This window comes from Lutra lutra, chromosome 6 (genome assembly GCF_902655055.1).
Source record: "Lutra lutra chromosome 6, mLutLut1.2, whole genome shotgun sequence".
Classification (NCBI taxonomy): domain Eukaryota; kingdom Metazoa; phylum Chordata; class Mammalia; order Carnivora; family Mustelidae; genus Lutra; species Lutra lutra.
In genome coordinates, this window is record NC_062283.1 from 47,302,650 (window position 1) to 47,319,904 (window position 17,255).

Genomic DNA, 17,255 nt, shown 5'->3' on the forward strand with positions numbered 1-17,255 from the left:
AACTTAAGAGGAATTATGGAAGAAAAGTAATTATGAAGGAAAAGGTTTCCTGGAAAGTTTGTATCTTTGAAATTATGGAATGAGATTAGTAGACCATAGGGTTCGGGTTATTTTTTATTCATATCCAGACATTTTAAATATTCTACATGGATATTTGAAAGTAAACAAGATGGGCCAGGGTAGAAGGAAAACAGCTGGGAACATGAAATCTCACATGGCAAATTTGAAAAGTGAAAGTGGTATTAGGGGGCAGTAGCAGAGCATAAACCGTCGGCAGAGAAGCTGGGTTGATTAACTAGCAGCCCTTATGGTTGATTGTCATTTAGTGAATGATTTGACTTATGTCATGTTACTTTAATGGTTTAAAAGTCAGTGACCTTCCCATTATTCTCATCAGAATCAAGTAGCTCTGATTAAGTGTATGGTATATTGATAAAGGGTCTGTATAATGAGAACTATGTGGGTTGAATCAATATCTAAAAATGGGGTAATAAATGCTTGTCTTAATATATTTTCATGTTCTTCTAGATTTATCATTATATATCAGTGATTTTCAAGGATTTTTTAACTCAAACTAAAAAAGTCATTCTAATAAAATAATATATATTTCCACTTTTGCCTTTCCATTGGCATCTACTGAGACTTGCCCCCCCCTGACAATTTTTGCTCTTCAAAAAGTAATAAAATCTTAAACCAAAGGTTCCAAAATACTATATTTTCAGATTGTTTTTCATCTTAAAAAAAAAATCAGTTGTTTTCAGCACTGCCCATTACAGGATAAAAAGGGAAGCATTGTATTTGCTAAGAGAAAAGTGCATAGGAAAAAATTACTTATGACTTCCCAGAGGCCATTTTATGCACCGCCTAGGAATAATTTAAAATATCCAATTTTACACTCTTCCTGTAAAAACATGCTGGGAGTTTGATAAGATAAAACATTAAAGAGGCAGGTTTGTTTATATTTAACTTTACACTTAGTTATAATGGCAACACATATAGTTTTTGGTGATATTTCTCTATTTTCCTTAAATCTTTCTTGAGGGAGTAATCTGTTTAAGCCATATCTGCAAAATATAATGGGTCTGGAAATTCTAGTTCACAGTCAATTTCACACAAACCATTTCTAGGTTTAATCCACCTCCTCGATGGTCTTGACAAGCTTCAGTTATTTGTTATTCCCTTTGTTTGGCAACAGACTACTATTTTAGGATTAAGTGAAAATGCTATATGAGCAACTCATTGTAGAATCACTTTTTTATTAGCCTCTGAATTGGTCACAGTAGTAAGAGATAACATTTTTGGTTAGGTTTTGTATAAGTAGAAATTTAGAGGCCTACTTGCTTTACAAATAACAAGAATTTCACATAAATCACAATTGATAGTATAATATTATCCTGAAATATGGATCCTTTAAAATACAAAACGACTCTTAGCAATATTGGTTTTATTGCAGAAGTGGCACTGCATCTTCAAGTGATCTGATTAGTCACAAGTGCAAATTCCAAGGGCACAACTGTTGAAAAACAAGTGCAATTAAAGAATAATTGAAACTTGTCAAGATCACCTAGATGCCCGAAGAGGAGCATATGACAATCTTTCTGCATACAATATTTGGAATCAAGAAGACAGAAGGTTAGTCTTCTAGTCAAAGGTTGAGTGCCTTTGCATGCTATTGCATTGACTCCAAGTCTTACTCAGAATATAGTGATCAATCATGGTTGTGTTCCTAGACCAGAGAAGAGTTAGCCCACAAGTTTAACATCTGTCGACGGTAGGCCCAGGCAATGAGGGAATAGTAAATGTGCACGTGAATGCAGCAGCAGAACAAACGTACAGAGCTGCAGCCATCAAAAGGTTGCACGTTGTGAACTTTTTCATGTAATTTGAAGATCCCAACTAAATAGATCTCACTGAACAATAATTAAACCACTAGGACGAAATGTCGTTCATTTAACTTTGGGAACATCAAGACATGAACTCAAAAGATTTTAAATAATTTAAAGTAATTGAAAACTTACGGGCACATGGGTGGCTCAGTGGGTTAAATGACCTGCCTTCGGCTCAGGTCATGATCCCAGGGTCATGGGATCGAGCCCCGAATCGGGTTCTCTGCTCAGCAGGGAGCCTGCTTCCCCCACTCTCTCTGCCTGCCTCTCTGCCTACTTGTGATCTCTGTCTGTCAAATAAATAAATAAATAAATAAACAATCTTTTAAAAAATTAATTAAAAACTTAAGTCAGATTTTCTAAAGTAGGAGCCTATGAAGTGCGTTCAATCTTCACAGTATTTAAGGAACAGTAATTAATGGACAGCATTTAACACCGGAGTATTTTACATAGAGAATCTGTTTCAAAATATTGCTCAAACAAATGTGGAAAAGAGGGCAATACTGGGTTTTATAGCCTAAAGTAATTAATCAGGTGGTGAGAAGTAGTGAGTCTTTCCTTCTGGTAGGTTATAACCCCCTTTAGTGTGCTCAAGCCTCCACTTCGCCCTATTGTTCACTGGCACAGAAGACAATTATCAGTTGTAACTTAATATAAGTCTTGCAGTGCTTTTTAATTTATATCTGGAATTTACTCTCATTATTTTTAACCTGAATTGCCTCTGAAGACTTTGAGATTGTAATTCTGCTCTCATCAAACTGATTTTGAAATTATATACCTAATATGGGTTATGCCCAGGAGACTGTCTACTTTAGCATCGAGAAATCTAGAAGATGAAATAAGCATTCTCAGAATCTGAGAATTACACAGATTTAAGAAAGAGCTAGAAACCACTCAAATGAGATTTGGCATCTAGGGGCTCAGACCAAAGAATAGGGGATGGGGAAGAGACCAGGCCAACTTTGCAGGTGCAGTTTGTGAATTCTTACATATGTCACTGAAGAACTATGTGCTTTGCCTCAGAGAATAGAAGAAAAGACTGTGTTTCTACATTGCTGTGCTTTTAAAGTGCTTGGTGAGCATTTGGCAGGCAGAAGCCAGATATCTCCTACGATTGTGACTGTTCGCTGTGGTAGAGAGGCCGAACTAACAACTCACACTGACAATTTAACATTAGTGATAGTCTTACATTGTTATTGGTTTTCTAATGTTTTTTTCATAAGGGAGGAAGAAAACTCAATGCCTTAACATCATAAAATATAATTTCAAGAAACCAAATCTATCATCTAAGTAAAAGCAAACACTATTCTATTTGTGATAGTCATACAAAATTAAGATAATCTTGAATAAACTATAATGCATAAAAACATTTATATAATAATGGAATGCTGCTGAATCTTTAGTTTTAACGAGTTCCTCGTATTTAAAGGAGTATGTCTCCTGATTGGAATCATTTACTGAAACTGCCTCTTACTAAGCTATATATTATTTGGGGGGAAAAAAATCCATCTTTCTTAGTTCCTTTTTTCATGTCTAAAGTTGTTGTGCTCAGATTCCTTAGTTCACAAGAGTTGACAAAATGATGGCCTATGGATCGAATCCTTGACACATTTTGGTAAAGTTTTTTTTAGACTCATTTGATTATGTATTATCTATAGCTAATTTGTTTTATGTCATAGCTGAGTAGTTCCGAGAGAACATATGATCTGAAATCTCCAAAATATTTACTATCTAATCTCATGCCTTAGATATTCAACTAATTTTTATGAATAAATCAGACCAAAGTAGGCCCTGCTAATCTGGTTCAAAACTATCTGCAACTTGTGTTAAGATGCATGATTTCTGGTCTTGGTGCTGGAATTCATGGGAATTTTCTAAAATCCATGAGAAGGAAAGAAAGAAAGAGACCTGATCCTTTTTAAACACATTACAGTTGGTGGTGTAATGAACATCGTATTAGCATATTATATGTTTCTACCAGGTATTTTTCTACAGTTATCATAATGATCAGAAGGTTAACATGGTGACAAATTCATCATTTTAAATCGGGCTAAAACTGTAGAAAAGTTTCCATCAGTACATTTCGGTTCCTTCCAGATACTCTGGTTTCAGCTATATTGGCTGCCTGCAGTGGATTACAGATAATCCATTAAAGGAGTGGTTGTCAAACTATAGTTGCCTCAGGATCACAGGAAGGGCTTGTATAGACACAGATTCCTGGGCTCCACTTTAATATTTGTGACTCAATGGGGCTGAGGGAGGGGCAATAATTTGTATTTCTAACAAGTTTCCAGATGGTACTGATTCAGCAGCTTGGTCAAGTGACCACACTTCGAAAATCACATTAAGGTGTTCATTCAGTGATAAGAAAACAAGGAATATCCTACATGACATACTCGCCTGTACATTTTAAGGACGATATTAGGTGACTCAGTAGTTTCCCTTTATCTGCAGGGGCATACATTTCAAGACCGCCCTTGGATGCCTGAAGCCCCAGATAGTACTGAATCATGTATACCATGTTTTTTTCCTATACATACATACATACCTTTGATAAAACTTAATTTATAAATTAGACACAGTAAGAGATTAACAACAATAATAAAATATAATAATTGTGGGGCGCCTGGGTGGCTCAGTGGGTTAAAGCCTCTGCCTTCGGCTCAGGTCATGATCCCGGGATCCTGGGATCGAGCCCCACATCGGGCTCTCTGCTCAGCAGGGAGCCTGCTTCCTCCTCTCTCTCTGCCTGCCTCTCTGCCTACTTGTGATCTCTGTCTGTCAAATAAATAAAATCTTAAAATTTTTTTTTAAATATAACAATTGTAACAATATATAGTAATAAAAGACATGAATATGGTCTCTCTCTCAAAATATCTCATTGTACTGTACTCATTCTTCTTCTTGTGATTATGTGAGATAATAAAATGCCTATGTGACAAGATGAAGTGAGGTGAATGCCTTAGACATTGTGACATAGCATTAGGCCACTACTGACCTTCCGATGATAACTCAAAAGGAGGATTATCTGTTTCCAGACTGTGGTTGACCATGTGTAACTGAAACCATGGAAAGCAAAGCCACAGATGAGGCTACTATAGATTAATAATTTAAGCAAAGGACAGAAACTTTAAAGCAATAGTAAAGACCTGGATCTGAGACTGGCTCTTTCTTGTATTCATCAGCCAATTAAAATCTCAATTTTCGGGGCACCTGCTTGGCTCAGTAGGTTAAAGCCTCTGCCTTCAGCTCAGGTCATGATCTCGGGGTCCTGGGATCAAGCCCCACATTGGGCTCTCTGCTCAGCAGGGAGCCTGCTTCTCCCTCTCTCTCTCTCTGCCTGCCTTTCTGCTTACTTGTGATCTCTGTCTGTCAAATAAATAAATAAAATCTTTGAAAAAAAAATCTCAGTTTTCTTGTATTAAATACTGCAGATGAATTTTAATTTCTACCTATCTTATAGATGATTTTATAGTATTATTGACTGCTTGACAATCTGAAAATTACTGTTAAAATGTAAGACATTTATAAACATTTCAAGACTATTAACTAGTTCCTAGCAATGTCATTCTTTAAAATAAACTAGATCGTTTTGCTGATATCTATTCATAACTATCTACTTCACCTTATTCTCAATGTCTTGTTAATGCACACTTGTGATTTGCATCATTAAAAATTTTTATGTAGTCATTTGGAACACAGTCCACCATAAAGATAACAAACCATTCATTGAAAATGAGAAGTACTAGACACCTAATGTATATGACATGCATCTCCCATTTACTTCTCCATTTCAAGCTCCTTACTGCTGTCCTCCCTATTTTCTGCTATAGTCATGATATACATGCTCTACATCAATAGGCTTAGTAGAGACTCTGGCTTCCCATTGGGTTTTATCAGTTAGGACCCCAGCAGGAAATTAGGAAGAAAATGAAGAATGAGGTGAGGATATTTATTCCCCTGGTTCTTCTCTGATATTTCTCAAGATGGCTATGTTTCATCTGATCATTGTTCCTCTCATGGAACCTGCTCTGTGGCACTTCTCTGCTAACCTCTGCTCCTTCCTCTCTTCAGACCTGATGAAGGTACAAGCTCCACATGGAGACTCACTTGGGTGACCCTTAGATACTACTTTTACCTGTCTAAATATACCTTTTATAGTAAAGCCCTCTGAATTATTGCAATTTTAGTGGCTCTTGTTGGGATCCTAACTAATAATAACACCCTTACAATGAACTTCTGAAATAAATATTATTCTGCCATTTACAGATGAGGAAGCTAAGGCTCCAAGAAGTGTCTCTATTCAAACTCAATCCCAATGCTCAAGTATACAGTGTTTCTGCTACCAAATTTTCTTAAATGTTGGTACATAAAACAATTTCTTGGAGAGTATGTGATACATATTTATTAGTAAGCTCCATCAACAAAAATTGTGAATTTTGGTAAATATGATTCATTTTAGAAGGCCGCATTTTAGAAACACAGTTTTTCCTGGACATAATAATGTTAATAGCAATCTTATTACCTTTACGAATACTACCATTAATTAACATTTCTTATGTTCCCTATTAGGTAATATCTTTAAAAAATCGTAAGGAAAAATATGCTATTCTTGCCTTTTTATAGATGAAGAAACTGATGAATACAGAATTTAAGAAACTTGCCTAAGGTTATATACCTCAGAGCAGTGGCTCAGGTATCTGATTACCAGCCCATGCTCTTGTATACCCCACTATATAGTAGACTTTTGGCCATTATTTTTTTTTAAGATTTTATTTATTCATTTGAGACAGAGCACAAGCAGGGGAGAGGGACAGAGGAAAAGGAGAAGCAGACTCCCTGAAGAGCAGAGACCCCTGACACCAGGCTCCATTCCAGGACCCTTGGATCATGACCTGAGCCAAAGGCAGATGCTTAACGGATGGAACCACCAAGGCTCCCCCTTTGGGCCATTTTTAGTGAATTGCTGCAAACTACCAGTAGGTCCCCAACTTTACGGCCTCTCAATTTTCTCACCTTATTACATGTCTTTAGTTATTATTCCAAGTGAATGAGTCTATCATTATTATAATCCTAGTATCTCTAATTTACTTCCTTATGCCAAGGGCTATGAAAGCAATAATACCATCTGCTTTGTTTTTCTTTGTTAATTTCATTAGACAGAATTATATCTCTACTAAGGATTTTGGAATTTATTTATTTATTTATTTATTTTTAAGATTTTGTTTATTTATTTGACAGAGGGAGAGAGATCACAAGTAGGCAGCGCAGCCAGCAGAAAGAGGAGGGGAAGCAGGCTCCCTGCTGAGCAGACAGACTGATGTGGGGCTACATACCAGGACCCTGAGATCATAACCTGTCTGAAGGCAGAGTCTTAACCCACTGAGCCACCCAGGCACCCCTGGAATTTTTTTTAAATGGTTATAAGCAATGAAGCTACTTTTTAAATATCTGGGTTTAGTAGTTACATACAGATAACACGCCCAGTCTTAAAATGCATGGATGTTATTTCAGCGGATCATGTACAAAGAATCTTGTCTCATTTTTCTGTTTTGAAATATTGTGTATAACATCTAGAACATTGGCCTTAGGTGATAATAACAACTTCATTCCGTATCCCCGAGTCTGAAGAGTAGTGTTTTCTTAACACTCTAGAATACTGTTCTTTAACAGAACTTTCTGTGATGATAGACATTTTCTCTCTGCATTGTCTAATGTATTACTAACTAGCCACATGTGGCTTTTGAATACTTGAAATATGGCTAGTGTGACTGAGAAACTGAATTTTTTGTTTTGTTTTGTTTTTTGTTTTTAATTTAATTTAATTTAATTTTTTTATAAACATACAATACATTTTTATCCCCAGGGGTACAGGTCTGTGAATCGCCAGGTTTACACACTTCACAGCACTCACCTTAGCACATACCCTCCCCAATGTCCATAACCCCACCCCCCAACCCCCTCCCCCCATCAACCCTCAGTTTGTTTTGTGAGATTAAGAGTCACTTATGGTTTGTCTCCCTCCCATTCCCATCTTGTTTCATTTACTCTTCTCCATGAGAAACTGAATTTTTAATGCTACTCAATTTCAATTAATTTAAATTAAAATAGTCATACGTGACTAGTGGCCATCATATTAAAGAACACAGTTCTAGAAAGCACATTAAACAGCACTCTTCGGTCACTGACTCTTTAGTTGACATATTTAAAACAAATTTAAATCTATTTTTTTTTTAACTTGGAAGCGGCTAAGATATTTAAGTCATTAAGAAGATTTAGATCTTTTTCATCAATGGTTCTATTTCTATTGCTATTTAAATTTAACCCAGTGTATCAAAAATATATAGTTGGTTTGTGTATTCTATGTCTAATGACTTATTCTTTTTTTTGTCCCTGTGTTATATGTTTTATGAATGCATTTTTTGCACTTTGGAACTTTATTTTCTGTAGTTGTGATGGAGGTTGTCAGAGTACTCCAATATTTGAACAGTCCCCCATGAAATCATGACAGTTACCTATAAGAATGCAATTCAGTGTGTCTTCCATAAATCTTTAATCAAGTATATAACTTGTTGTGGGATTTTAATAAAGTTGTAAACATAAGAAATTTAAAGCCATCATTTCACACTATTTTAATCCATAAAAACATAGAAAAGTGGTTGTTATTTTATCCATCTGCAGCAAAATAGAGTGATTTTAACAAGCCTTGGAATAAATACATTGAATATGATACACATTTTTCAGTTGAATCTGACATCCAACCTCATGAATAAAAAAGGTCCTATTTATCATGCAGTGATAGTCATACACATCATATTTATCATGTCTGTAAGGGAATAAGTTATTTCCTGAAACTCTCTTCTGTTACTACATAGTAATTATGTAATATAATTATAATCATGTTAAGTATATAAGCAGAATATAACTACTTTGAATTTGTTTTTAATTTTATATTAATCTGTATATTGGCTGGGATGTGGTTTTAAAATGTCGACATTCTTAATGTGTTCTTATAACAGTTTTCATCTCGAGGAAGTTATTAATTCTGTCATGCTTATGAATATCTACATTAAAATATATTTAGAAAGGTATAAATCTTAAATTTATCAAGCTGAATGAAAATAGTTAATGAGGGGCGCCTGGGTGGCTCAGCGGGTTAAAGCCTCTGCCTTCAGCTCAGGTCATGATCCCAGGGTCCTGGGATCAAGCCCCACATCGGGCTCTCTGCTGGGCAGGGAGCCTGCTTCCCCCTCTCTCTCTGCCTGTCTCTCTGCCTACTTGTGATCTTTGTCTGTCAAATAAATAAATAAAATCTTTTTAAAAAAAAAGAAAATAGTTAATGAGTTCATTCATCGGACAGATTTGAAAGGCAGTTATTATTTTAAAAGACTGTGATACTTTCAATTTCTTTATAACAGATAATATTTAAGAGAAATTTGGAGTCTTTCATTTAAATAACGTTTATCCTAAAAATCATCTCTCCTACATTTCCACTAAAATATTATTAAAATACATCCTTAAAGAGAAAATCTTACACAGTGAATATTTGAATTCACAATTCACCTATATCCAGAATTACAGAGATCTATTCACCAACTATAAAACCAAAGGAAGTAGACTGAAAAATTCGGTAATGAGAATCATCTCAACCCTATGAAGTAGCTACTGATAATATCCCCAATTGCCAGCTGGGGAAATAGGAGCACCAAGTAATTTGCCCAAGGTCTTACAGAGAGTAAGGGGCAGAGCCTAGTCTGGCTCCTGAGTGTGGGCTCCTAACAATTCTGTGTAAATACTTAACTCTCCCTGCCCTGGGGGAAACTATAGACTAATAGGAGGACATAGGTTTATAAGCTTTTAAATGCAGGAAAGTTACTGGTTGTAGGTAGACTCATGTAAGCTCATATAAAAGAAGAGAAGGAAATGTTACTTCTATAAAAGGGGAGAAAGATATAAGACAGAAACTTTTTTTTAATGTGTATTTTCAGTGGCTTCTCAGCACAACCCTTAGTGCCTGGCAAACTCTAGGCATGAAATAATTGCGTGGTTGAATAAGTGAATTAATCAAACAGTCAGTGAATGGATCATTCAGTGAATGAGAAACTGTACAGAAAATCATAATCAGAGTTTTCAAGGGGTCTTGAAATATTGTAAGGAAACTAGAAATATTAGGCTTGAATGGTAAAGATAGCCTCTGTATTAGTAAAAATTTTTCAGATATTAAAAAAAAAAATTTCAGATATTGAAGAGTATCTATATTCGTCCTAATGGCTCCATAGGGCAAAAGTAGGGAAAATTAGTAGAAATTTAAGCATAGTAAATTTTGACATGAAGTAAGAAAGAATTATCTAAAAGTTGTTCCCATTTGTATCTTAATTTATGAAATGTATGAAATTTATTTCATAAAAGTGAAATACCTTAATATAATAAAATACTTAGTATAATAAAAACTTCAGTCCATTTCAAGTAGCATATATTAGTTTGTAACCTATTAATATATTACTAATTGTTACAGTAAGAATTTTTTAAAACATTGATCTCCTATTTTCTTAATTGTTAAAGTATAATTAACATACAATGTTATATTAATTTCAGGTGTACAACATATTGATTTCGATAGTTCTGTACTTTCCTTAATGCTCACCATAGTGTCATCTGTCACCATACAACACTATTACAGTATTATTAACTATATTCCCTATACTATACTTTTCATCTCTGTGGCTTATTTATTTTATAAATGAAAGTTTGTACCGCTTAATCCCCTTGGTTTCACCCATCGCCCCACCCACATCCCTCTGGCAACCACCAGTTTATCTACTCTGTTTGAGAGTCTGTTCATTTGATTTGTATTTTAGATTCCACATATAAGTAAAATCATATGGTATTTATCTAGAGTAAGACTTTTTTATTTGACCAAATCAGTGATAAAGTTGGCCAGTTTAAGTGCTGCATTTGTCTCTCAAAAGCTTAATTATTTTTATATGTAAGAGGGAGTTTAATAATATTAGAGAATTCCCATCACTTTCGAAGGCAGTTTGGCAATTTGTTATGAAACTAAACAAATTCTTATCATATAATCCAGCAATCATACATTTTAGTACTTACCTACAGGGGTTAAAAATTTATATCCACACAAAAGCCTACATACAGATGTTTATAATAGCTTTATTCATAATTACCAAAACTTGGAAGCAACCAAGACGCCCTTCAGAAACTATGAATATAAATGGATAAATAAACTGTGATACTTCTAGACGATATTTCTCAGCATTAAAAAGAAATGAGCTGAGGCACCTGGGTGGCTCAGTGGGTTGAAGCCTCTGCCTTCGGCTCGGGTCATGATTTCAGGGTCCTGGGATTGGGCCCCGCATTGGGCTCTCTGCTCAGCGGGGAGCCTGCTTCCCCCTCTCTCTGCCTCCTTGTGATCTCTGTCAAGTAAATAAATAAAATCTTAAAAAAAAAAAAAAAAGAAATGAGCTATCAAACCATGAAAAAAACATGGAGGAAACTTAAATACATATTACTACGTAAAGGAAGCCAATCCAAAATCCCTATAATTCCAATTATATGACATTCTAAAAAGACAAAACTATGGAGACAAAAGAAAATCAATGGTTGCTAAGGGCTGTGGAGGAGAGAGGGATGAACATGTGGAGCACTGATTTTTAGGACAGTGAAAATACTCCAAATGATATTATAAAAATGTATGCATTTCATTATATATTTGTCCAAACTCTCAGAATGTACAAGATCCTGCATAACCAAAACAATCTTGAGAAAGAAAATAGCTAGAGGCAACACCCTTCCTCATTTAAAGTTATATTACAAAGCTCTAATAGTCAAAATAATATAGTATTGTCATAAAAACAGACACACAGTTCAGTGGAACAGAATAAAGATCCCAGAAATAAACCTGTGAATATAAGACCAATTAATTTATGACAAAGAGACCAAGAATTTATAATGGGGAAAGGACAGTCCCTTCAATAAATGATGTTGGGAAAACTAGGTAATCACATGCAAAAGAATGAAACTAGACCCCATCTCACACCATACATAAGATCGACTTAAATAGATTAAAGGTGTGACTATAAGACCTGAAACCATAAAACTCCTAGAGGAAAACTAAGTTGTAAACAACTTGACATCTGTCTTGGCAATGACTTTTTGGGATTTGACACCCAAAGCATAGGCAACAAAGGCAGAAATAAACAAGTGGGACTACATTAAACTAAAAACCTACATAGCAGGATAAAAATAGAAAAAAAAATGAAAAATGAAAAATGAAAAAAAAAAAAACTGGTCAGAGGATCTGAATAGACATCTTTCCAAAGAAGACATACAAATGGCCAACAGATACATGAAAAGATGTTCAACTCACTAATCATCAGAGAAACAAATAAAAACCACAGTAAGATACAATCTCATACCTATTAGAATGGCTATCATCAAGAAGATAAGGGATACCAGACAGTCCCTGGGTAGCTTAGTCAAGTAAGTGTCTTCTTAGGAAGGAGGGAGGATATGCCAGAGGTCTACAAATAAGGATTGGTTCATTAAGGTACCTTGCATGATTGTTGTTAAGAAACTATGAATATAAAATTCATGAGTCAGAGAAGAGGAGGAATGCAAAAGAAGCCATAAAGACAAATGGCATTTATAGCAGGCAAGACTTACACAAAGCCATTTTTAACCAAACCAAATTCTTTATGGCTAATATAACTTGTGTGGGTATCGCTGTTTACAAGACTCAATTATCAGTGCTCAAATTAGCCACAGTGGAAATTATTTTTTGAATTACTAAACATCTACATGTAATACTGAACTACATGATCTGATGAACAAAACATCCAGTTCTTGAACTTAGAGAGTTGCTAGCTTTAAAACACGGGGTCCCCACGGAAACTTCCATATGCAATCCAAGATAATGGCTGCAGGGTCACACAGGAGAGTGTGGTGAGGAGGAGGGTTCAGGAAAGATGTGATAATAGAACTGATTCTGAAATTCAGCAAATTTCCATTGAATTAAGGAGGAGATTCCAGGAAAAAGGAGAGAGAAAATATGTAAATAGGGCATGAGACAGGTTTGTGAATAAGAAACCCTGAAGGGTTTTGTGGCCCACAGCACAAAGTTCAGAGTGGCATAAGTTGAGTGGAGCACTTGAGAGAGTGTGGATGACCACCAAGTCACTCAAGAGCCATGTATTCAAGGAAAGGCAAGGTGGGGTGAGGCAAGGTGAGGTGAGGAAACCTTGGCCTTTATTTTAGATGTTGTCAGGGACAACATCTATCATAGAGGAAGTTAGAAGTTGAAAATTGCTTGAGGTTGGTGCTCAGGATTGACTTTCCAATTAAACATTTACTTTATGACCCCTGAAGCCAAAGAGGTGAAAAGGGCTCTTGGGCCAAGAGCAGAAGGCCATGCTCAGATCCTTGGGGATGCCAATATTTAGAACCTTCAACTCCAAACAACAGATAAGTAAAATGAGAACAGAAAAGTGTCCATCAAATTTCGCAGCTTGGAAATACTCATAACTTTGCCAAAGCAGTTTAAACACACACTGAGAAGGACACATACGGGGGGAAAATAATCAATGTGATATTGTTTTATCTACTCACATCTTATCAAGGCTCAAAGGACAGTTTTACAAAGGACATATGACATTTGTTTGTATTTTATTTTATTTTTTTTTTATTTATTTGTCAGAGAGAGAGAGAGCGAGCACAGGCAGACAGAGTGGCAGGCAGAGGCAGAGGGAGAAGCAGGCTCCCCACAGAACAAGGAGCCCGATGTGGGACTCGATCCCAGGACGCTGGGATCATGACCTGAGCCGAAGGCAGCTGCTTAACCAACTGAGCCACCCAGGCGTCCCAGTTTGTATTTTAAATGATAAATGCGAATCTGCCCCAAACAAAACAACAATAACAGAAGGACCAGTGTTCATAAGTGTCCACAGGATTGAGACTACATCTACCTGATGTTGTCAAATAGCATTATAGGATTTGTACACCTGAACACAAGCATACAGAATACATCACATTGCAAGGTGTTACCAATGATAAGGTTTAAACATTCTCTTTTGTGACCTAATGCTTCTTAAAAAATTAAATTCAACTTTGAACAAATGTAATTTATTATGCAATATAAAAGTTATGGATGGGGCCTCTGGGTGGCTCAGTCAGTTAAGCACCTGCCTTTGGGTCAGGTCATGATCCCAGGGTCCTGGGATCGAGCCCCACATAGGGCTCCCTGCTCATCGGGAAGGCTGCTTCTCCCTTTCCCTCTGCCTCTCCCCCGACCCAACTTGTGCTTTCTCTTTCTCAAATAAGTAAATAAAATCTTTACAAAATATATAAAAATTATAGCATTAATAATTCTAAGGCTTTGGAGATTTGGCTATGTTGTTTGAAAAACAGAAGGCAGAATTTAAGGGTTCAAGATAAATTTGTAACATGTTTTAGAAAACTTTAAAAAAATATGATTGGAGTTTATCCTCAAGTAATTTGATGATGCTGATGAAGCTGACCTTGTGTAAATGGTCTTGCCATTCACCTGTAGTGGACACTCGTGTTTAAGAGAATGCAGAGAGGACAGATTGACTGTGTATCATTAAAGCATGGAAATAGCCTCACAAAATAAGAAATTTGCTCATTAGAAAAAAATTTTTTCTGGAGTTTTGGAAGTTGGTATACCTTTATCAACTGCTTACATGAAGCAAGCCATTAACACACGCATAACCATATTATTTTCCTCCAATTGATTCTGTCATTCTATTTTTAGTGAAAGATCATCTCACCACCGTAAGCCCAAGTTCATCCAGAAGCTTAAGACTTGGGAGTTCGGCTTTCATCTTACCTTTGCCATTTGTCTTTCTTCCCTTTGAAAAGTTACTTGCCTTCTCAAAGGTTTGATAAATCTTTATCTGTAAAGTACTGAATAATGAGATAATGGTAGCAACTCCATCCAGCAACACATTCTAATTCTGACTTCAGGAGCAGTAATCCTGGGGTGAGCTGGACCCTTAGTGTATAACATGTCCTGCAGACTGTAAACATGTCACCCTTTGACTGTCTTCTCCAAGACCTCATGTTCTGCATAAACTTAATATAAAAATTAATTGTATAATTAAAAAAAGTTAGTTGTGGTTTATACTCAAACTCATTCTTTTGGGAGTAAAATAGACTTTTGAAATAAATCACAATAAGAACAGTAATTTTGAGAGTGGAGAATTTACATCTATTTGTGGATATTTTTAAAAGAAGAGAGAAATTCAGAATCATTTCATCATACAGAATCAGAACCAACTGAACCACTCCTAAATTAAATAATTGCAAATGAAAGGGCAAGTGAGAAATACTTTCAAAGGGCAGATGTGAATTCCTTCCATTAAATATTTTTGCCAGTAAAAGAATTCATAGACCTGGCATTATTAGATATTGAATGTGATGTTTCTTTAATATTTGGACTTTTCAAGTTTTGACATTTTTTAAAAAAAATTTAACGTAATTGTATATTGCAATCAACATACACTTACTGTGGGTTTTGTTTGTTTGATTAGGATTAAGTTGAGAATTTAGACTCTGGAACCAATGTGTGCTAGATTCCCCTTCAATTCCCCTGATTCTTTGTAAAATGGGCATAGTAAGACTTTTAATGAGTTACTATAGATAAAATGCTACAACGATACTTGGTATATGATAATGTATATTAAATGTAAGCTGTCGTTGTTGATAATACAGTTTCTGTCACTTAGATCATAATATAATTAGGTGATGAATAATACTTACACAGAGTCATAGGCTTTTTAAAACATATTTTATCTATCTATCTATCTATTTATTTATTTATTTATCTGAGAGAGCGAGAGAGAGTGAAAGAGAGAGAAGGAGCAGGGGGAGGGCAGAGGGAAAGTGAGAAGCAACTCCCTCCTGAGCAGGGAGCCCAGCGTGGGACTGGATCACAGGACCCTGGGATCATGATCCGAGCCGAAGGCAGACACTTAACCAACTGAGTCACCCAGGTGCCCAGAGTTGTAGGTTTTTAAATCTTCTACATTGTATTTAATTTAGTACTTTTTGTGGCTGATATTACTGCCATCCTATTTCTCAAATAAGGAAAAAGGCTCAGAAAGGACTAGTCACCTGTTCAATATTTCAAAACTATTCTATTGCAGAATTAAGTCACTAAAACATGCTGCTTTTCCCTTTTGTCAACTCACAATTGAAGAGAAGAGCCCTACTATTGTTATTTATTTTCATTTATTGAAAGCAAATGTTTCTTGCAAGTGACATTTGATTTGGTCACTGAAACTTTTTATTGGCTCTCATTAATTTCACAGAGTAGGAATCATTAATTTTTATTTTTTGTTGCATTTGGTTCTTCCAGCTTTATTGACAAATAATTGACATGTCATTGTAGAAATTTAAGATGTACAATGTTTTGACTCGATAGACTTATATTTTGTGAAGTGATTACTACAGTAGTGTTAGTTAACACTTCCATCACCCCACGTAATTTCATTTTGTGGTGAGAACATTTAAAATCTACACTCTCAGCAACTGTGAAGTATGTAATACATTACTGTTAACTATAATCCCCATGATGTACATTAAATCTCTAGAGCTCGTTAGTCTTATAAGTGGAAGTTCGTGTCTTTTGACAGGCATCTCCCCATTTTCCCAGTTCCCTAGTCCCTGGCAACCACCATTCTGCTGTTCTCTTTTTTTTAATATGTTTAGCTTTTTTAGATTCCACACATAAGTGATAACATATAGTCATTCATTGTCTTTCTCTGTATCACTTCTTTCAATTAGCATAATGCCCTCAAGGTCTATTCACATTGTCACATAATGGCAGGAGTTTCTTCTTTCCCATGGCTGAATAATATTTGACGATATGTATGACATATATATGTAACTGTGTATGTATGTTTATCTGTATACCTATTTATAGATGTATGTCTATCTCATACCTTCTATATCCAGTACAAATTGTTTCTATATCTTTGCTATTGTGAATAATGCTGCAATGATTATGGGAGTTCAAATGTCTCTTCAATATCCTATTTTTATTTCCTTTGGATATATAACCAGAATGAGATTTCTGAATTATATGGTAGGCCATTTTTAGTTTTTTGAGGAACTTTTATACTGTTTTCCTTAGTGGATGAACCAATTTATATCCCATCAGCAGTGCACAGGTATTGCCTTTTCTCCACATGTTCATCAACATTTATTATCTCCTTTTTCGTGATAGCCATTTTCACAGGCATGAGATGATATTCCATTGTGGTTTTTATTTGCATTTTGCTGATGATTAGTGATGTTGAGCATTTTTTCATGTACTTGCTGGCCATTTGTATGTTT

General features: G+C 35.5%; 1 protein-coding gene across 5 annotated transcripts in view; it reads left to right on the forward strand.

Moving 5' to 3' along the window:
- Positions 1-17,255, forward strand: part of KHDRBS2 (KH RNA binding domain containing, signal transduction associated 2) — a 618,929-nt gene that overhangs the window by 132,746 nt on the left and 468,928 nt on the right. The window lies entirely within an intron of this gene.